This window comes from Chlorocebus sabaeus, chromosome 10 (assembly GCF_047675955.1).
Source record: "Chlorocebus sabaeus isolate Y175 chromosome 10, mChlSab1.0.hap1, whole genome shotgun sequence".
Classification (NCBI taxonomy): Eukaryota; Metazoa; Chordata; class Mammalia; order Primates; family Cercopithecidae; genus Chlorocebus; species Chlorocebus sabaeus.
Genome location: NC_132913.1, coordinates 32183805 through 32207192, shown reverse-complemented (window position 1 = coordinate 32207192; position 23388 = coordinate 32183805).

The following is a 23388-nucleotide window of genomic DNA, read 5'->3' as shown; positions in this document are numbered from 1 at the left end:
ACCAAAAATACAAAAATTAGCCAGGTGTGATGGTGCGTAATCCTAGCTACTCAGGAGGCTGAGGCAGGAGAATCGCTTGAACCAGGAAGCAGAGGTTGCAGTGAGCCGAGATCACACCACTGCACTCCAGCCTGGGAGACAGAGCAAGAACTCTGTCTCAAAAAAAAAAAAAGAAAGAAATGGAGTCATGGTCTACAGAGGAAATAAGTACAATTCTGGGGGAGGAAATAAGAACGCGGTGTTAGGACTTATAACTTAATAAATTGCAAAATACGCCAGTCCCTTGTCTCATTCCTGAGCTCTTTGCCTACTCCTGTGTTTAAACCGCATTCTGTATAAAATGAGTCATTTGAGAAAGAAATGCATATATAATATATATATATGTGTGTGTGTGTGTGTATACACACACCCATATATTCTAGTATACACACGCACACATCTGTTGTCTTTTTCTGGGGTTGGGGAGCATCCCTTCTCTGAACAAGAGCATATTGTTCAACAAAGCAGAATGGACACATAAATGAATGACTGTTAGTGTCTCCATGCCATCCTAAGATAATAAGCACCTTTGAAGGGGTATTCACTGTTTCAGGCCCCAGAGGGACCATTTACTGCCTGGAGATAATAATGTTCCCATGTATCCCCAGGATACCTGGGAGAATCTGACTCACTATGCAAAAATATTGTTGAGAGCTTCAGATAAAAAGGAGTAATAAACAACAGATCTACAGAGGAAAGCACTCTCTGCAATGTTGTAAGCAAGACTCTGGGTACAGGAAGAGATTTGCTCTCTGTATTTTAGTAATTTAGCAGTCAGTGTGCTTACAATCTTGAAATCAGCCTGACCTTCCATGGATGAAAATGCTACAGACAGAGTCTCAGAATGCCTCCATGGAGACAGGAACAGGAAGGCTAGAGAAGGCTCTGGGTTGTGAGGAGTGGGTGGGGGAAGCCATCCCCAAAGACCTAACCACTGGGAAATATTATAATTTGAATAATTTTTTAAAATTACGCCTATTGTCAGATAACTTGGGGTGATAAATCTTTCCATTCCCCAACTTACTTTTCTGAGAAACCTCATGGCATGGCAGCAAACGCATCCAATAACTATTGCCAGATAATGACGAATCTCTGATATATTTTGTCACATTGCAGTCTATGTTGCTAGTTTCATATTTACAAGCAAAATTGTTACCTCAAAATATGAAACACTGGCATTTAGAGAAATACAGAAATTACTCACTTCCCTGGAATTCTGCATGACAAATTAGAACTATGCTTTAACTCTAATAAATGTAGCTGTAACAGTTTTCATAAACATTCTTGAGATGTTCTTCTGGAGTAGCTTTATTTTGGCACCCTACTTTTCCTGCTTAAACAAATGAAAAGGTTGGCTGATATTGTCAAAATACAGCACTTCTGGTGAACCAAGAGCCATTTATTAAAATAATGTATTGATGCGGTGTCATAAAACACAAAATCATATTTCTGCAGGAAAAACCTATTACCCTAAGCCAAGATTATTTTATTTTAAAAGAAAAATTATTACAGTTGTGGATTCTGAAAGTTAGATGATGTGGTTCCGACCTTGGCCCTTCAGAGACTAACCAGGCAGCTTTTAATGCACTGTAATATGTTAGGTAAAAGATATATTTGTATAATTAACAAGTCTTGTCTTAGTAGAAATGCATTAGCTTCAAGTAGATTCTGGATCTCTTATGATTCAAAATAACCAACTTAATAAAAATACAAATGTGATTTTCTCTCGTTGTGTAGAGACATGAAATAACACATAGTCAAAGTGTGACAACCAAACACACAAACACACACTCTCTCTCCTCTCTCTCTCTCTCTTCTTTCTTCTCTCATCTCTCTCTCTCTCTCTCTCTTCTCTGTCTCAAACTCCTCCTGCAGGGTCAGGGCTCTCCAGAGCTAACCATTTTCCTGACATCGCCTTAATCTTGTCCTTTGTCACAGCTCTGCACTTTTTGCTCTAAAGGTTTCTGCACTAAAAAGTGGGGAGGTGAAGCCATAGTTCAATTCAATTTATTTTTATATTGCCTCTCATACAAAGGCTCTCAAAACGCTTTACAGTAAGAGATAAAATAATCATATAACACTTGCCCATATTGGAAATAGCCACAATCACCCAGACGGCAAGGGGGTAAAGCTGTGTGCACAGTCATGGGTCAAAGTCCCTGGCCAAGTACCCCTCGTTTAGAAACCATATAAATGAACATTTCAGCAGGGTGACGTGGCCATATAATATCACTTGCTGAGCCCCACATTCTCAAGGGACAAGTAAGAGGCTTCATTTTTCTATTCAAATAAAGCATTATCTCTCATAAACCTATGGCGATCTCAACTGGTGACCAGCTTCCTCTCACATGCAAACGAAAGAGCCAGAGCAAGAACATGTTTTCTTTCTATTGCTGCCAATTACTTTAATCACACATGATTTATAGCTTCCTGGAAAGCAGTTGTTCTGGGCCACCTCTTTTCATTGTCTGTGTTCCATATTTTGGACCCAAAAGGTAAAAGAGAAAGGATAGTGGGAAGCCCAAAGTGAGTGGTATTTCTTTTAGTCAACCTACAGCACAGAGGGAAAAAAAATGCTTCCACTTGAGACTGAAAAACTCAGAATGAATCACCAGCACTCTGGGGCAGGAAGAAGGAATAAGGGAGGGTAATAGAGAAAGAATTTTTGCTAGATAAGGCAGCCCAAATTAAATAATAATACCCATTGAATAAAAAACAAAACAAAAATTAAGGTCTGGAAAGGATAAGGAATAAACCAATCCTGGGAAAAGGAAATTAGGTCAAATCAATATATTAAGTTTGCATAGCACTTTTAATTTACAGAAGGGTTATTCTGGACTTAATGTAAGGAAACTGGAGATGTTACTATGCTCTGAGAATGATAGAGTTATACAGTATAAGATGAAAGTACACTCAGCAGTTGAAAGCTACCACGTTTGCAAAGACCTTCTTTTACAGTGCAAATAGCAACTTGAAATCACCAAACCCCAGGGAAAGCAATTCTCAAAAAAAGAAGCTTCTCCCTTGAACCCCCTCTCCACCCTCATCACGTGGTTTCTCAAGTATGGAGACAAAATGTTCTTTGTCCAAAAGCACATTATTCAAAAAGTGTGCAAATCAAAAGAAGCCCATTATGGCTCCAGAGGAATTCACACTGCTCATATCAGTAAATAATCCAAAATGCATTTAATTGGAACCCTGTTTCTAGAATGATGTGAACCTTTGGTATCCTCTACTTCTTGCATCGAGCCACATCTTTATAATACATAATAACAAACCAGAATATATTGTAACTCATTTTTTGACCTTTTAATATTTCTGTCACTGATTGTCAGAGTTGAGAACTACTCTCTATCTTGAGGTGATGGATTATTTAATTAACCATTGACCTTTTCCCAACATTTGTTGACAATGAGCACAGTCCCATGAAAGCTGCCTGCTTTGGATATTGGTCAATTCTGTGCTGTTTATCAATAGAAGCATACCATTTTTCATAACTTAGATCAAATAAGTAGAATTACTTTGTGCCATGTATTTACCTAAACCTATTTTCAAATGAATTCACGTGTGCTTCCTTTTAACTAGGAAAGAACAATAGGTTTACTGCACGTTTTTAAAGCACACTCCATGTTAACAAATACATATCAGGTAGCACTTAAATTAGTCAACCTACAGAAAAAATGAATGTCATTTACTATTTATGAATCTTTCGGAAAAAGTTGCAGTCACTTGTTTCTAATGCTACGTACATCTCCAGATCCCCAGCTGAATCCGACTTCTTCTAGGGAATAAGATCCCAAGAAAGGCGTACCAGACTCTTTGAAAAGTTCTTCTAAATGTTGTTTATAAGTTCCATTCATCAGTAAAAGAAATATTCCTGCATTTTTTCCAAGGGTTTATTTTCTTTATAGAAAGTGATACGGTTTGGCTGTGTCCCCACCCAAATCTCATCTTGAATTGTAGTCCCCATAATCCCAACATGTCATGAAAGGGACCAGGTGGAGATAATAGCATCATAGGGCGTTTTCCCCCATCCTGTTCTCATGATAGTGATTTAGTTCTCACGAGATCTGATGGTTTTATCAGGGACGTCCCCCTTCACTGGGTACTCATTCTTCTCCTTGCTGCCACCACGTGAAGAAGGATGTGTTTGCTTCCTTTTCTGTCATGATTATAAGTTTCCTAAGGCCTCCCTAGCCCTACGGAACTATGAGTCAATTAAACTTCTTTCCTTTATGAACTACTCAGTCTTGGGTATGTCCTTATAGTAGCGTGAGAATGGACTAATACGAAAGTCAAAAAATTACAGTAGATTTGGGCTAATTTAGTAGTAAGATTAGAACCTTTCATCTGCATGACTGACTTGTGTACTTGTGGTAAATAGAATCTTCATGTGTCCCTCCAATAGTCCCATGCCTACCCACCTCATTCCAGAAAGGATTTTTGTCCCTGATGCTGGATGAGCCTGAAAGTATTGCAAGCACTTCTGCCGATCCCTCTGCTTCCAAGATCCAGTAATGCCATATTTTAGAGAAGGGGAAACATTTTCAGAGGAGCTATTATTGGCTTGGTTGTCATTATTCTTGTGTTCACTTCTTGAAGATTTGCTCTGTGAACACAAAGGGGTTTAGAGCCAGACAGTACTGAGTTCAGGATCTTAGTTCTTTTTCTTTCCAGGTGATATCGTGCACATCATTTATCTTCTTGGTGCCTCATTTCCTCATCTATGAAATGGGAATAAAAATACCTACCTCAGCCGGGGGCGGTGGCTCACGCCTGTAATCCCAGCACTTTTGAGAGGCTGAGGTGGGCGGATCACGAGGTCAGGGGATCGAGACCATCCTGGCTAACACGGTGAAACCCCATCTCTACTAAAAATACAAAAAAATTAGCCGGGCGTGGCGGCGGGCGCCCGTAGTCCCAGCTACTCGGGAGGCTGAGGCAGGAGAATGGCGTGAACCCGGGAGGCAGAGCTTGCAGTGAGGGGAGATCGCGCCACTGCACTCCAGCCTGGGCGATAGAGCGAGACTCTGCCTCAAAAAAAAATGCCCACCTCTCCCACTTACTGTGAAAGTTGAATGAGATAATATATGCAAAATTTCTGGCAAATAGTAAAAATAAATTTAAAACGCTAGAACTGATATGATACTGAATTTTCCAGTTTGTCATGTAGACACAGCCATTGTCTCTGCGGAGTGGAATACAATATGTTAGAGACGTTTTAGCAACAACTGAAGTCCATTTCCATTTCCCTGGAGTCTACAGTGTTTAAAGATTTGACATTATGGAAGTATATTGTCTTCATTAATTTATGTTAATTTTTAATGTTAGTGTGGCATATGGTATAATATATATGGAAGCCTGTGTAAACACACACACTTTCACAAACACAAATATGCAGGGTGAAAGAGTTCTGACCCTAAGAAAGCAGATTTTCATTAAAGCTTCAATCTAGAATATAATATCAAGTCTTAACTGTAACAGTGCCATTTTTGTTCAATATGGAAAGCAAAATAATTCTTAAAGTGAAAGATGTTCTGAAATTAGCAAAACCATGGTGTATATATTTATCATATTTTATAAAAATGTGACTGAAATTAAACTTTAGAGCTTGACAATTATGTCCAAGGAAACAGACATGCAAACTACGCTTGTTTGTTTTCTTGTATATCCATTAATCATGTGTTTCCTTTGGCATCTATCAATTTCTTTTCAAAGCCACAGAGCTTATCTCCTATTAGAACAGGTCTATAAGGGCATCTCATCAGATATCTAGATGGTTAAGTTGTACGTTTGATACATGGGTGATGTTATTGTAATATTCTGATGGGTATCTATTAGCATGTACATCACCGAAGCACAGACTCTCTATCGTCTGAGACAGTGGCTGCCCGGTCTGTGTCAGTGTCAATCCACACCAGAATCACAAGAATGAACAAATGTGACAGGAGAGGGCTGGACCAATTACAGATGAAGGGATAGTATCTACTCCCACCATTTGATGTGATTTATTTGGCGGTCTCTCTGCATTTGTAGGCAGCAGATTGTAGCTGTTTATGAAGTGACAAATGGTACTCAGTGACATTGAATGACTTCTCTAATCAATTTAACTTGTCTAAAAAGTGGTCATGAATTGTGGTATTCATCAAATGTCAGTGAATACAGAAAAGATTGAACTTCTTGTACTAAAAACATATATTCCAAATACAGACCAAAAAAAGTGAGAGAAATGAGTGACAAAATTGGTTTAAACAATTTTTAAAGGTGTTTTAAAAACAAAATTTTAAAAGTGTTTCATGCAAAGATATTTTTTTCAGAGAAGTGGTATATTTTATTGATAGGAGAGAGATTTTTTTTTTGTCCAGTTTTATTTTGTTGAGGGGTACATAATTATCTACATAAATGCATAATTCTCTGGTAGAAAAATAAAAACAACTTAACTGGGGTTGTCAGTGAAATAATTGAGAATCCTTTTATATAAAAAGCCTTTAAAGCTTGTGATTCAGATATTGACTAAGTTTTTAATTATTGTTTTGCCATTTTAAATAAAACTATTTGAGTCTAAGTGACTTTATTGATGAATTTATTGAATTCATTGTAAAATATTTAAAAATAGTAATCTATTATGAATGGGTTAGATCGCATAACCAGAAGTTGTTTGCCTTAAACATTCGAGAAATACACATATTTTTAAACGTACATGTATTTCAAACAAGACTTTTTTTCTCACACATATAACTAGTATACAGCGGAATAAAGTCATAAGCTGAGTTAACCTTACACAAGTGTATTTACATATGTATTTCAACTTATTAGATGTAGGTAGTCTTTTCCATACTTAATACAAACTACTACTGCTATAAGCCAAGAATGATTTTTTCCTATCTCTGTATTATTCAAATTTATTAAACAATATTTCACATTTGTTTGACACAATGTCAAACTCAGGACTCCTAAAGAACTGCTGTAGCTTTGGAACTGTTATGCTTTCTTGGACTTTAATCATTTTTGGCAAGGCTCCATTTCCTGTCAGAAAGTGAAACAGCTTTGGAATGTCATTTTCACGAAAGAAAACAGAGAGAATCCGAGAGGAAGTTCTCCTCCACTCCAGATCCCCTAAGATACTCAAACACGCTCACAGGAGGGCTGGAATACATCAAACATTAGCAGAGGGAAAAGGACACAATTTTCCCACATTAAAATACATGGATAAAGTTGAACTTCTGCTAAAAATAGTTCCCATGACTAATCCTATTAAGTTTAAAAAATTGGGCAGTATCCTCCCTGAAGCAGAATTACTCTCTGCCATCACACTCTGCTGTTCCCCCACCACCCGCCAAGCCAGCAGCCCCTCAATATTAGGCCCTCATCTTTCCCTCTGTAATGACATTTGGGGAAAAGGGAGAAAGAAAGAGATTGAACAGTGCCTTTTATTCAGGTCTCAGATACCAAAGGAAACCAAAAATAAGATATAAAACTCAAAATTATCTCAGAATACCAATGATTCGAAAGAGCAATGTACTGTTCTCAGTAGATCTGCAATGTTTTCCCACTGGCTCTTGGACACACTCTGTGTCTCGAGGGAACAATGAGATTGGAGAAAGCAAACGAAGATTACTCTGAGATATTCCACTTTAAGGCCTAGAAATGGATTCACAAATTAAGCAGCAAAATGTAAAAGTCTCTCCTCTTTTAGACTTGCAAGCCCCTGATTTTTGCTGCATGTAACAACCTCATTAAGGAAAAGGAAGAGATTTAAAAGGATCCCTGAAAAAGGCCAACCAAGCTAAAAGATTCTGAACCCAGTACACATGTTGTTATCCAAGAGAGAGAAAGCTATCGGTACTCTCTCCATCCTGCAGTTCACACGGATAATCAATGTTACTCTGGTCTTTTAGAGCAGCAGATACAGGAATATAAAGGAGTCTCTGTTGAAGGAGTCATTAGGTACCATGATATTGGCATATGTTAGCTAAGTGATTAGCAAGGGTGAGGTTCAGCTGCAATCAAACCTAAACCCAGCTGATGCCATTAACACGCTGGATCTAAAGAACCCCACAGACCACATTAAAGTGGAGATAGCAAAATAACAATAGTAGAATGGCTTTTAATGAAATCATCAATCCAAGAAAGGAGAGAGAGAGATGTCATCTAAGAAACTTTTGTAAAATCACTGGACAGTCACTTACTTAAGCACTGCTTTGAAAGGGCAGGCAGGTAACTCACCCCTAATTTTCAAGAGATGCTTTAGACATTGTGTTTTTTAAGCAAAGTGGTCCATCTTTCTAGTTCTGCATTAGCATTCTCAAAGTGAATTGACCAACTGATTTGGACCCACTGATTCCACATTGTCCCACTACAGTGTGCAAATGCCTCCAGCTATATAAGTCATAAAGAAAAGATCTTTTGTTATAGCTCTTAAATAGAATTGCACATGCTTGAGCTAATCCATAATTCACAGCCACTTAAGCGTTGGATCTCATCTGTATATACGTACGTCATTGAAAACTGTGACCTAGAACTCCATCAATGTGTAGTTTTGTCCTGAGAAGATCCCTTTACCTTAAAACTAACCACATTTTTCAGCTTGCCTTGCATATGAAAAGTTTCAGCTTAATAGTTACCAAAGCAATTGAGATGGAATTTTTTTGAAGTTTACCAAAAGAAAGTAACTCTCTCAGGTTCACAGGCACTAGAGTGAGTAGTTAAGAATGTGGGTACCATAAGCCACACTACATAGGTTTAACTCACAGCTCTGCTCCTTACTAATTCAAAGTTGTAGTTTTTGTGACTAGACTAAGCTAAGAGAGAAATAAAGCATGTAGACAAGGAATGACTGAAAGCAATAAGAAGTGTTTTCTCTTCCTCCTTTGGGTACCAGTCCTATACTTCCCGCAATGCTGAACTCGAGTTAGTGAGTGAGTTACTTAGTTCGTGAGTGAGTTATTTAGTTCGTGAATGAGTAAGTGAGTTTTGATGGTGGCCTTCTATGGACATAGATGGCTTGTCCTCTCCCTGAACCATCTAACATCAAATCTGAATCACTGTCTCCTGGGAGCAGCAAGATCCAGGAGACTGTGAATTCAAACTTTCAGAAACTTTGCACAAAGCGTGTATGTCAACAAACAGAAATAATTAGCAAGGATGAGCCATCACTCTTTAAAGCAGGAACATTCCATATCTAGAAAGGTTGTAATTTTAGAAGCCATTTATAAAAGTTTTGGGGCAGCATGACCCAAGCTCAGAGAACTTCAGGTTTCTATTTAAAGAACCAAATCACAATAAACGTTTAATTTAAATTTTTTTTTTTTTTTTATTTTATGTTCCAGGATACATGTGCAGGACGTGCAGGCTTGTTATATAGGTAAACGTGTGCCATGGTGGTTTGCTGCACCTATCAACCCATCACTAATTTTAAAATTTAAAATTAGCAAAGGAGTTGTCATTTTTGCGACATAGGGTATAGGCCTGATTTCTCCGTGTGGATTCATAGTCTCTCAGACTCCTGAGAAAATATAAGCCTATCTCTCTAGTCTTAGGGGTGCTAGCTGCAATTCAGATTTCTGTGTTCTAATTCTACTCAACCACTGGCTAACTGTGCAACTGCTTAGTTTATTTTTCTGTGCTTCAGTTTCTTTCATGTGAAATGGGATAATAATCTCAATTACCTCATGGGGTTATTTTAAGGACTAAGTGATACAGTAAGCATTGAGTCCCTAAATCACTGACTAGCACACACAAAACCCATAATAAACATTAACTATTGTAATTTGTTGTGGTAGATATCATTGCAGAGGTTTATCATGTCATGTGTAACTTTCTTAATTCCTGATTCCTGGTGACCAGTTCCTCTTTTCTTGTGCCTATACACACATCAGCTAAACTCTGCTACAAATTCCAGCATGAGTTTTCTCTCTTCAGGTCTTCCCTAATTCCTCATCATCATAATGGCCCTAAATCTTTTTAGGAATTCAGTAAAACCATCATCTCTTGTTCATCTCTCTGCTACTTGTTCTTTCCTGTTTCTCTTCTTGACAGGACTAATTTCTTTGGTCACTATCAGCCTTGGTGTCCCTAAATTCAAAAGGTAGGCTTTGTAATCTAAGAGAAACTTCTCTGCTGCATAAACATGTTTGGGTTTATTGGCCAGCTGAATTCGCCAGTAAATGACTGCAACTATACTTACTTTTCACGGTTACTTTTGTGTTGTCTTCTTTGTAAGCCCAGCACTGAGGGCTACACCCAGAGTGCTAAGGAATGCCTGTAGGCGGATAGTCACCAAAGATGACTCTGACGAACAGCTTGCTGCAGCTCTAATGGTGAGACATATAAAATGCATCATACATTAAATTTAATGTTGCCTCATTAGTCTCAATTAGATTCCTACATTATACCAGGATTATGGTTTCTCTGTGTTTATGTTTTCTCCTAAAAACAAGTCTACCCCAGATAATACTTCAGTATACTTTTTAAACCTTTCAATAAAAATGTCCAGTAATGGATTAACATCAATAATACTATTGATGTTAAAAAAAAAATCCCCAAAGAAAGGTAAACTAAATTATCAAATTTCTAAAGAGTTTCGTGTCATGCATAAAGCCTATAAAAGAAGCCTGGAATTTTACTTCTTTATTTTACTCAGGAATAAACTTAAAAACTGCAAACATTTGTTCACTACGAAAAGTAATTGGCCTATTATTTTCTTTATTCCCCTTTCTATCATTATGCATAATATGTGATATGTTTTTTCAATAAAAGAATTGTTGCTTCTCTCCTCTTCTCCTTATTTCAGTTTAACTTTTCCTTTTATTGGCATCTACCATGAAGACATATCGCATTCAGTATCATCATAGCTATTAAAGAAGAAAGGGACTTGAGAAACCAAGGAGTGCAACCATTTTTTAGTAATAAAGAAATTGAAGCTTAGAGGTTTTAGAAACTTGTGGAGTCCTGCAGTTAAGTAATGGTGGAACCATGACTAGAAGACAGGTGCTCTGGCCCACAGTTCATCATATATGTGATGGCTCCACAATGAATGTGACGATGTAAACTGCTGTCATGGCCCAGTGCACCCTGCAATGCCAGCCTCCCTACCCCTCACTCTGAGTTCACATCTTTGTGCAACTGCCTTATCTGAACAGACTGAAATACCTGTTGCTTGGCTGCATTTTTATGAGTAATCACACACTCATAAAAAAGAAAAGCCAAGGAAAATACAATGAAAACAGGTTTATCAAAAAAAGTCTTCAGTTGTCTGTCAGTAGGTAACGAAATGGTTGAAATATGGAAGTCCAGAAAGGCTACGTCTCATTCCTACCTATATGCTAGTAACATAAGGATTATAATGAACATTAAATAATAGCTTAGAAGGAATTCAGTCCTGCTGTAGATTCAAGACTAACCACTTTCTTCTCCTGTTATAAAACGACAGAGGTATTTCTTGTCTTGTTCTCCTTGTCTCTCTGGGTTTCCCACAACCCTCTGGCAATTTCTGAGATGTGGCCAATGCACAGCAAAGCCTCATCAGGGAGGAAAATATCAAGAAAGGAAAATATCAAGACTTAGGGGCCAAAGAAGGAAACAGCAAGGGGGTGAATAGGAGAGAAAAATATTCTTGTACAATTTGGAAACACTGACTTAGCATGGAAAATGTTTAAAATTTACCATCACCTTAAAACTGTGAGCTATGGGGAAAGCTGAAAGACTTGGAAAGAGCCCATTGAACACTGTTAGGGTAACACATTTTAGGATGAATCACTTTTGGACAACACCTATATATTCATTTCTGTAATCTATACATTTTGAAGATGAACAACTATTTACAAAACTAACAAAGATACTTGTATGTTCATCCAGGAATTACACCCGATGATCACGAGTCACTTTACAACATCTTATGCTAACCTAGTTGTTACTTTAATGACTTATGTAACAGATCCTTGGACACATACTGTAAACCCTGGAGTTTCTAAGATAATTTAAAACCCACTTCCAAATCAATTCCAACAATTCCAAGTTAGAGAAACAATTCATATTTTGGTGGATAAACTGCTGATTACATAATTGAGTATTTAAGTAAAGTAATACATGAATATTTTCCAAAATACAGGAGGATAAAGAAGATAAAGATACATGCAACACAACTGCTCAAGACTTTGAATTCTATAATTCATGGTGTAATCATAGCATTTTTGTGCATATTCTAGAAGAATGTAAGCCTTACAATATTAAGCATTAACAGCAAGATACTACTCTACACCTATCAGAATGTCCATAATTCAGAACACTGACAACAACGAATGCTGAGAGGATGTGCGACAACAGGAATACGCACTCGTGCTAGTGGGAATGCAAAATGCTAGTCACTTTGGAAGAGAGTTTGGCAATTTTGTACAAAACTAAACATACTTTTGCCATACAATCCAGCAATCATATTCCTTGGTGTTTATGCAAAGGAGTTGAAAACTTATGTCCACACAAAAAGCTACACACAGATGTTTATAGCAGCTTTATTCATAATTGCCAAAACTTGGAGGCAACCAAGTTCTCCTTCAGTAGGTGAATGGATAAAAAATACTGGTACATCCAGACAATGGAATATTATTCAGTGCTGAAAACAAATAAACTATCAAGCCAGGAAAAGACATGATGGCAACTTAGATGTATATTACTAAGTGAAGGAAGCCAGTCTGAAAAGGCTACATACCATATGATTCCAGTTATATGACACTCAGAAAAGACAAAGCTGAGGAGACAATAAAGAGATCAGTGGTTGCCAGGGTTTGGGAAGAAGGAAGAGATGAATAGGTAGAGCACAGAGGATTTTTAGGGCAGTGAAAATACTGGGTGTGATACTATAATGGTGGATACGTGTCATTATACATTTGTTTAAACCCATAGAATGTGCAACACCAAGAATGAACTCTAATGTAAATTATGGACTTTGGGTGATAATGTGTCAGTGGACATTCATAAAATTGAACAAATGTACCACTCTGGTGGGTGGTGTTGACAACTGAGGAGGCCACGCATATGGGGAGATTGCTCTGAACCTGAAACTGCTCTTTAAAAAAAAAGAAGTCTTTTAAAAAAAAATTAAGTATTGAAATACCAAAAAAAAAAAAAAAAAAAAGTTCCATGAACTTTTAACAAATTTATACTGGGAGAGCCAATTCTACGTACATGTAATGAAATGGACAGTAGCTTCTGCTGTTAAACTTTTGGGCTAGTAGCAAGCTATCAAACCACCCACAGAATGTCAAAATATTCTGTACACCTCAGAGTTAGAGATGTATGGCCCTCTGTGATTTATGCAAACCTTATTTATAATGTAGTTTCTGTTCATTTCTGTCCAGTACTGTACCTTTTATAAACCTACTGATTAATATCAAACAGTGAACAAATCTGACAAGCAGGATTACCAATCTAACAAAACTGTTTATAGTGTGAATGAAAAAAGCACACCATTTCCAGGCAGTGTACTTAATAATAAAACCCTGTTGTACTTAAGTGGTGAAGGGATTACTTAACTGTCAAAGTTTCTTTAACTGTTAAGAGTAGCCACATTAAAGACATACTATTCAGAAGCACAGGCAGAGTATTTCACGCCAGTTTATTCATCATTACCATATTTCCATATTCAACTATAACATCATTGACATGTATAACAATAAAATAAATTCAACTATTTGAAATTAAATTAACTCCCCCTAAGGGATTTTATGGTGGAGAATAAACAAAAAGATTTGTTTATTTTCTTTTACAGATTTAAGCTCACTTTTTATAAATATTACAACATTTTTTCAAGAGATATCCATAATACCATATTGACTGCAGCATTTACAATAACCAAGGTATGAGAACAACCTATATGTTCACTGGTGGATAAATGGATACAGATATACAATAGAATATTATTCAGCCTTTAAAAAGAAGGAAATCCTACCATTTGCAACAATGTAGATGAACGTGGAAGAATTAAGCTATGCAAAATAAGCCAGACACAGAGAAATACTGCATGATCTCACTTATATGTGGAATCTAAAGCAGCCACTCCCAAAAGCAGAGAATGGAATAGTGATTGTCAGGGGCTGAGGTTAGGGGTGGATATAGGGAGATGTTGGTCAAAGTGTCTGAGAGTTCAGTTATGTGAGATGAATAATGGCTGGAGATCTAATATATAACATAGTGACTAAAGTTACTAATACTGTGCCATATACTTAAAACTTCCTAAGAATATGGATTTTAAGTGCTCTCAACACACACAAAAAATCATGACTTTGTGAGGTTACGTATATGTGTTAATTATCTTAGGGTAATAATTAGCTTGGGGTAATAAGTTCACAATGTACACATATATCAAAACATTACATTGTATACCTTATATACAATTTTTATTTGTCAAGTATATACCTCAATAAAGCTGGGAAAAATATATATAAAAAAGTGTTCCTTATTTTAATTTTAAATATTTTAAAATAATTTGGTAGATTATTTCTTTGTTTAAAAATAAGTTTGTCATCAGTTTTTATGCACTAAGAAAAAATGTGCATATTATGTATTATATTTGAACATTTTTAGAAAAAGAACTATTATATCATAAACCTCACAATTTCCATGAGACATTTTGCAAAGCTCTTCTTTTAATTCTGACAATCATTTTAATCAATTTCTTTAGTTTTATAAATTATAGGACTACAGTGTATAGAAAATATTTAACTACATAATTATTAAGACTATTGAAACATCAACAACAAAATTCATATTACTAAGCTCAAGTATTGTAAATAAACCAATTTGATAAACAAGTGAAGAGTTCAATAAAACTAGCCTAAAACTTTTTCAGACTATAAAGTTTTCAAAACAATAAGCAGAAAAAAATGGATCCTAAGATCTTTTCCCATATATGATTCCAAATTACGTCTTTGTTAATGGAAGACAGAACACTTCTAATCTTGATTTTCAGATGTCAGTTTCTGCTACCTCATTTCTAACACACTTAAAATATAGAGTCTTTAGAAAGAACAATAACTTTACAGAATTCAAAGTATTTATTTCTCATCTACATGTTGGTTTTGAGCCTATGTTTATGGAAATCATAAGAGAGAAAGTTTCTGAAGACTTATACAGGAAGAAACAAAAAAACATAGAAGTAGGCCAGGCGTGGTGGCTCACGCCTGTAATACCTGCACTTTGGGAGGCCTAGGTGGGTGGATCACCGGAGGTTGGGAGTTTGAAACAAGCCTGGCCCACATGATGGAATCCCATCTCTACTATGTAAATAATAATAATAATAATAATAATAATAATAATACAAAAAATTAGTCAGGCATGACGGCAGGCACCTATAATCCCAGCTACTTGGGAAGCTGAGGCAGGAGAATTGCTTGAACCTGGGAGGCGGAGGTAGCAGTGAGCCGAGATCGCACCAATGCACTCCAGCCTGGGCAACAAGAGCAAAACTCCATCTCAAAAAATAGATAAACAGATGATAGATAGATAGACAGAAAGACAGAGACAGAGAGAGAGAGAGAGAGAGAGAGAGAGAGAGAGATAGGCAGATAGACAGACAGATAGATATGAATTAAAAAAAATCCCTGCACCTAATTTATTTTCCCACAAAATAACTACTGACAAGGAGTGGCATCAACAAAAATGGCAGAGTAGGGAGTTTCACAGACCTGATCTCTCTGCTGAAGCAGTGATTAAGCTGGCAAAATCAACTGTTTTGGAACTCTGGAACCTAATCAATAGCTTAAGAACAACAGGGGAATGTTTAATAAGCAAAATGTGTGCTAAATTTTGGCATTTTTAAGAAAATCTGTCAGGTCACTGGCTGACTGCTGGTAGAATTGAACAGAGACTTCAGTGGCCATGCATGACAAAAATTACAGTCTATAATAATAGTTTGGAAAAATCACAAACATATAGACAACTGCAACCACAAAAAGTAACAACAGCAAAGTTTGGGAAAGGTGACATATCTGGTTTCCAGAATTATTGCAATAATCAAGATGTTCAGTTTTCAACAACAACAAAAAGTATGAGATATGAAAAGAAACAGGAGGGCCGGGTGTAGTGACTCACACCTGTGATCCCAGCACTTTGGGAGGCTGAGGCAGGTGGATCACGAGCTCAGGAGTTTGCGACCAGCCTGACTAACATGGTGAAACCCCATCTCTACTAAAAATATAAAAATTAGCTGGGCGTGGTGGTACATGCCTGTAATCCCAGCTACTCAGGAGGCTGAGGCAGGAGAATCACTTGAACCTGGGAGGCAGAAGGTTGCAGTGAGCCGAGACTGCACCACTGCACTTCAGCCTGGGTGACAGAGTGACGCTGGGCGCAGTGGCTCACGCCTGTAATCCCAGCACTTTGGGAGGCTGAGGAGGGTGGATCACGAAGTCAGGAGTTCGAGACCAGCCTGGCCAATATGGTGAAACCCTGTCTCTACTAAAAATACAATAAATTAGCCAGGCGTGGTGGCACATGTCTGTAGTCCCAGCTGCTCAGGAGGCTGAGGCAGAAGAATCACTCAAACCCAGGAAGCGGAGGTTGCAGTGAGCCAAGATTGTGCCACTGCACTCCAGCCTGGGTAACCAGAGTGAGACTCCATCTTAAAAAAAAAAAAAAAAAAAAAAAACGAGAAAGAAAGAAACATGAAAGTATGGCATATTTATAGGGAAAAAAAATGACAGAAATTATACCCAAGGAAGCCCAACCATTAGAAATACTAGACAAACATTTTAAATCAACCACATTAAATATGTTCAAAAAGTTAAAGGAACTCAAAAACAAATCGCTAAAGGAAACCAGGTGAATGAAGCCTCAACAAATAGAGAGCATTAGTAAACTGATGATCGAGATTATAGAAATAATCCAAATAGAAATTTTAGAGCTGAAAAGTAAAATCACAAAAATGAAAATTCACTACAAGGGTTCAATACAGATTTAAGCAGGAAAAAGAATTTGATCCTGCTCAAATTGAAGATATGAAATTAAAGATATGTCCATTGAAATTATACAGTCTTAGAAACAGAAAGAAAAAGGAGTGAAGAAAATTTATCAGATTCTAAATAGCAGTGGGTTACCATAAAGCATATTCATATGTCCAATATAGAAGCCCCAGAAAGAGAAGAAGGAAATAAAGAGGCAGAAAGAATATTTAAGGAAATAATGGTTGAAAATATCTCCAGTTTGATGAAAAACATGAATCTTAACATCCAAAAAGCTCCACTAACTCTAAATAAAAGAAATTCAAAGAGATCTATGCCTTGAAATACATTATAATCAAACTAAAGACAAAGAATCTTCAAAGCAGCAAGACAGATGTAATGCATCATGTACAAGGAATCTTTAATAAGATTAACATTTAATTTCTCATCAAAAACCATGGAGGCCAGAGGGCAAAGCGATGAAAAAAAAAAAAAAAAAAAAAAAGGTCCATCAACCAAGAATTATCTGTCTAGCAAAACAATTCTTCAAAACTGAAGAAGAAATTAAGATATTCCCAGGTAGACAGAAACTGAAAGAGCTTTTCGCTAGTATATATTCACTATAAGAAATGCTAAAAGAGGACCCTTGGGCTGAAATTAAAGGACATCAGACAAAAACTCAAAGCAGTAAAAACAACTATGAAAATGCCAGTAAATGTAACTGTATAAGGAAATATAAAAGCCAGTATTATTACATTTTTGGTTTCTAATACTTCCTTTTTTCATATATGACTTAAAAGAAAAATATATGACAATTATTATAAATCTATATTAATGAACATGTAATACATAAAGATATAATTTGTGATGACAACAGCAACATAAAAGGATGGGGGAAATGACTGTATAGAAACAGAATTTTTGTATACTATTGAAGCTAAGTTGGTATCAATTCAAACAGATTGTTATACATTTAAAATGTTAACTATAATCCCAAGGGTAACTGCTAATACCATAATGAAAAAAAACACAGAAAAGGAAGTGAGGAGGGAATCAAACACTATACTAGAAAAAACCCACTAAACAGAGAAGAAAGCAGGAATACAGGAATTGAGGAACAAAAAAGATACAACACATGTAGAAAACAGCAAAATGGCAGAAGCAAATCCTTTCATGTAAGTAATTACTTTAAATGTAAATGGATTAAACTCCCCAATTAAAAGGCAGAGGTTGGCATAATGAATTTTTTAAAAGAATGTCCCAGTTATTTTCTGTTTATAAGAGATTCACTTTAAATACAAAGACACCAATAGGTTGAAAGTAGCAGGATGAAAAAAGATATTCCATACAAATAGTAATCAAAAGAGAGCTCAGGTGGCTATGCTAATATCAGACAAAATAGACTTTCCATCAAATAGTGTTACAAGACACAAAGGAAGACTTTACATATTCATAAAAATGTCAATGTATCAATAAGCTAAAACAGCTGTGGGCATTGCTACAATGTAGCAAAATTCATGAGAGCCACCTTTATCTATTTAAAAATATAACATCAGTTACTACTTTTCTGAGGGTAGTCCCTAAAATGTCAACCTAAACAACTTTGGAATATTTTATATTTGTGTAGTTCTGCAAAAGGAAGACTATTTATAATAGCAGCATCTCTGTTTTCTTTTGTTTCTTTGTTTGTTGGGTCTCAAGTCCCAATTCTTTCCACAGACAGAGATATCACCCAGCCCCACATAATTTTCTACCCTAGAGTATTATGAATTGGGTAAGTAAATACACCCAAAACGCAGATTGACTTTCACGACCTAGATTTTTTTGATTCATGATGTTACTGATTGTTTTAACATTGTTTCAAGTGGAAAACATGCCATAAAATTTGTTACATTTATTATGATATTTTTACACTTAATTGCATTGATAATCATAAACCTACATACAAACATTGAGTATCATTAGTTCAGCGTCATCCTATACTTGTTAGCAGAATTCAAACAAGTAGATTAATATGAATCAAATATAAATAAAATAGAAGATAAAATGCTGTTGTTACTGAAAAATTCCAGCTCAGATGAATTGCCAGTTGAGAGGATAACTAAGTAAAAACTATTTTCAGTGAAATTCACCTTCATTTAAATTTTGTTTCATTCAGTTAAATTTGCTTTATTTACATTGTCATCTTTAATAGAGTCATTCACGTTCTACTGGATTTTCCTTAAACTTCTTGGAAAAATTACACCTTACATGTGGTTTCATTGTTTTTTCTCTTTAAGCATACTCACTAAAAGCTCTTACCAATGACTAAAACTAACCAATAAATTAAAACCAATAAGAACCAACAACAACAACAAAAAAAATACACCAAACATTCCTTCAGTTGATATCATAATTTACATTTGAAAAAGAAGGCTATGTTTTTCAGTTCTAATTACCAAATCTGGACTTCCTTCTCCAGTTCAATAGACCATACACTTGGCATTTTAGTTTTCCACATTCAGTGGCAAATTACATGTCTTCATTAGTTTTTGTGCTTATCTTAAACATCTGTTTTAGAACTTTGGACACCTCAGTAATTAATACTGACTATATACCTAAAACTACATGAGAATTATATTATGTGAATTAGAACTGAGGTGGGGAGAAAAGCTGAAGACACATGGCATGCATTTTTGTTGTGGTCTTTCCCCAACTCTAATCAAATTATCTACTACTTCTCTGGAGCTGAGTAGCTGCTGGGCATAGCAGGCATATCACTTCTGCAGGTATATGAGATCTTGTACTCTAGGGGAAAAAAAGTACTTTATGGCAAGCTGGTCATTGTCAATGACAAACAGAAGCCAAGAGTTGCTAAACTAAGTTCTCCCTACCACTGAGATTAAAAGTTCAAACTTTTGCTACACAGAACACCAGGAATGGAGAGCCTTCCATTTGCTGCCCTAAAAGAGACCAGCATTCACCAGCAGAATACTATAAGCTTGCAGATGTGAACCATGATGTCTTCCACCACCTGGAGAATTTTCACTGCACAGTCAGACAGAAGTTTAGCTGGCACCAAAAAGTTAAGAGAACAGTAAGATAAAGGGATGGGGGCTGGGAGCAGGGAAGAGCTCCTTAGAAACCTGCAGCTAGAAGAAGAGAGCAAGCAGAACACTCAGAATATTCAGCTCCTTGGAAGGCAGAATTGCATATGGAGACTAATGACTTGATCTACCAAAAACCAAACTTTAAGTGGCACTGAAAATCTTTCAATGACAACTTTGGTTAAAAAAAAAATCTAACTAGGAAACATGGCTACTGAGTTTCAAAATTCAATATAAAACTTGAAAGCAAGTATACTGCTGATAAGATTTGAATAAATGTCCTGAGATTAAGTAGAGCAAATATCTCAAAACACAGAGCAAAAAGGCACACATGGAAATCAGAAAGAAAAAGTGAACAAACTTAGAGGACTTCTTCAGAAGGTAAAACATACTAATAATGCCTTATAAAATGAATTCGGTATGAATCAGAGTTAAGTATAAAATATGAAACAATAAAAATCAAAGAAAAATTTAGAAAATTATGTCTTTTACCTAGTGTTAAGCTGAAAGTTTTGAAATGGAAAAAAATAAAATATTTGACTGTACAAACTTATTTTTAATTACATTGCAGAAGTTATTATAAAGTCATTATTAAAATATTAGAGTTGAAAAAATAGCTGCCAAGAATATGAAAGTTAATAGGTAGAGAATCATAATGTAGCAGTCATAAACTGATGAGAAAAATCTAGGAACCCTATATGCAGTAGTTATCTCTTGCTGTAAGACAATGCAACTTTATCCCCAAAATTTAGAAGATTATAATAACAAGCATTTATTTTCTCACAATTTCTGTGGGTCAGGTATTCAGGAGTGCCTTGGCTAGGTTTCCCTTGCTCTAGATTTCTCATAAAATTGCAATAAAGCTGTCATCCTCCACATACTCATGAAGTCTCAATTAGGGAGGGGAGATCTACTTCCAAGTTCACTCGCATGGATTTTGGCAGGCTTCAATTCCTCATTCATGGGCCTCTTCACAGAGCTGCCTCATGACACTGCAGCTGACTGCTCACAGGGTGAACAATACCAGTGAGCAAGAGGAGGCACCCAAGTAGAAAGCTGCACTTTTTGTAACCTAATCTCAAATGTAACATCCCAACATGTCTGTACAGACATACCTCAGAGATACTGTGGGTTCAGTTCCACACCATCACAAGAAAGCAAGCATCACAATAAAGTCACTTTTTTTTTGTTTCCCAGCTCATACAAAAGTTATGTTTACAATATACCATAGTTTATTAAGTGTGCAACGGCATTATGTCTAGAAAACCATGTACATAACTTAATGTCAAAGATGTTATTAAAAATGCTGACACAGAGACACAAAGTAAGCACATGCTATAGGAAAAATGGTGCCAATAGACTTGCTGGACACAGAGTTGCCACAAACAAATAATAATAATAATAATATTTGCAAAGTGCAATAAAGTGAAACAATAAAACAAGATATGCCTGAACCATACCTCAGAGATATTGTGGGCCTGGTTCCAGAGCATCATAATAAACCATATAGCAGAATAAAGTAAGTCATAAATCTTTTGGTTTTTCAAATAGTCTATTAAGAGTGCAATGGCATTATGTCTAAAAAAATGTACATACACCTTAATTTAAAAATACTTAATTGCTTAAAAATGCCAATGTTAATCTGAGTCTTCAGCAAGTCATAATACTTTTACTGATGGAGGGTGTTGATGTTGATGGCCACTAACTGATCAGGGTGGTGGTTGCTGAAGGTTGGGTGGCTGAGGCAATCCCTTAAAATAAAACAACAATGAAGTTTGTCACATTGATTGACTCTTCCTTTGAGAAAAGATTTCTCTGTAACAATGCTGTTTTTATAGCAATTTATCCAGAGTAGAAGTTCTTTCAAAATTGGAGTCGATCCTCTCAAAACCTGACTCTGCTTTCTTAACTAAGTTTATAAAGTATTCCGAATCCTATGAAGTCACTCCAACAATGTTCATAATATCTTAACCAGGAATAGATTCCATCTCAAGAAACCACTTTTTTTACTCTTTCATAAGAAGCAGCTCCTCATTCATTTAATTATGATCATGAGGTTTCAGCAATTCAGTCACAGCCTCAGGCTCCCCTTCTAATTCTAGTTCTCTTTCCACTGTGTGTACAGTTACTTCATCCACTGAAATCTTGAACCCCTTCAAGTTATGAGGTATGGAATTAACTTCTTCCAAACTCCCTTTAGTATTGATATTTTGACCTCCTCCCATGAATCATGAATGTTCTTCATGGCATCTAGAATGGTGAATCCTTCCAGAAGGTTTTCAATTGACTTTGTCAAGATCTATCAGATGAATCACTATCTATGATGGTGATAACCTTACAAAATGCATTTTTTTAATAATAAGGCTTGAAAGTCAAAATTTTTCTTTAATCCATGGACTGTAGAATGGATTCTGTGTTTTCAGGCATGAAAACAACATGAAACTCCTTGTATATTTCTTCCAGAATTGTTGAGTGACAAGGCACATTGTCAACAAGTGGGAGTATTTTGAAAGAAATCTCTTTTTCTGTGCAGTAGGTCTCAAAAACAGGCTTAAAATATTTAGTGAATTATGCTATAATTAGACGTGTTGTTATCCAAGCTTTGTTATTACACTTACAGAGCACAGGCTGAGTAGATATAGCATAATCGGAAAGGTACCTGGAATTTTCAAAATGGTAAATGAGCATTGGCTTCAACTTAAAGTCACCAGCTGCATTAGCCCCTAATAAGAGAGTCAGCCTGTCCTTTGAAGTTTTAATCCAAGAAATGACTTCTCCTCTTTAGCTATGGATGTCCCAGATGACATCTTCTTCCTATATAATGGTGTTCTGTCTACATTAAAAATCTATTGTTTAGTGTAGCCACCTTCATCAATGATCTTAGCTGGATCTTCTGAGTAACTTACTATAACTTCCCCATCAGCACTTGCTGCTTCACCTTGCACTTTTACGTTACAGAGAGAGCTTCTTTTCCACAACTTCATGAACCAACTTCTGCTAGCTTCAAACCTTTTTCTGTAGCTTCTTCACCTCTCTCAGCCTTCATAGAATTAAAGAAAATTAGGGCTTTGTTCTCAATTAGGCTTTGGCTTAAGTGAATGTTGTGGCTGGTTTGATCTTTTACGCAGACCACTAAAACTTTGCCCGTATGACCAAGAAGGCTGTTTTCCTTTCTGATCATCTGTGTTTTCACTGGAGTAACACTTTTAATTTCCTTCCAGAACTTTTCCTTTGTATTCTCAATTTGACTAACTGCTTGATGCAGGAAGCCTAGTTTTGGCCTATCTTGGCTTTTGACATGTCTTCCTCACTGAGCTTAATCATTTCTA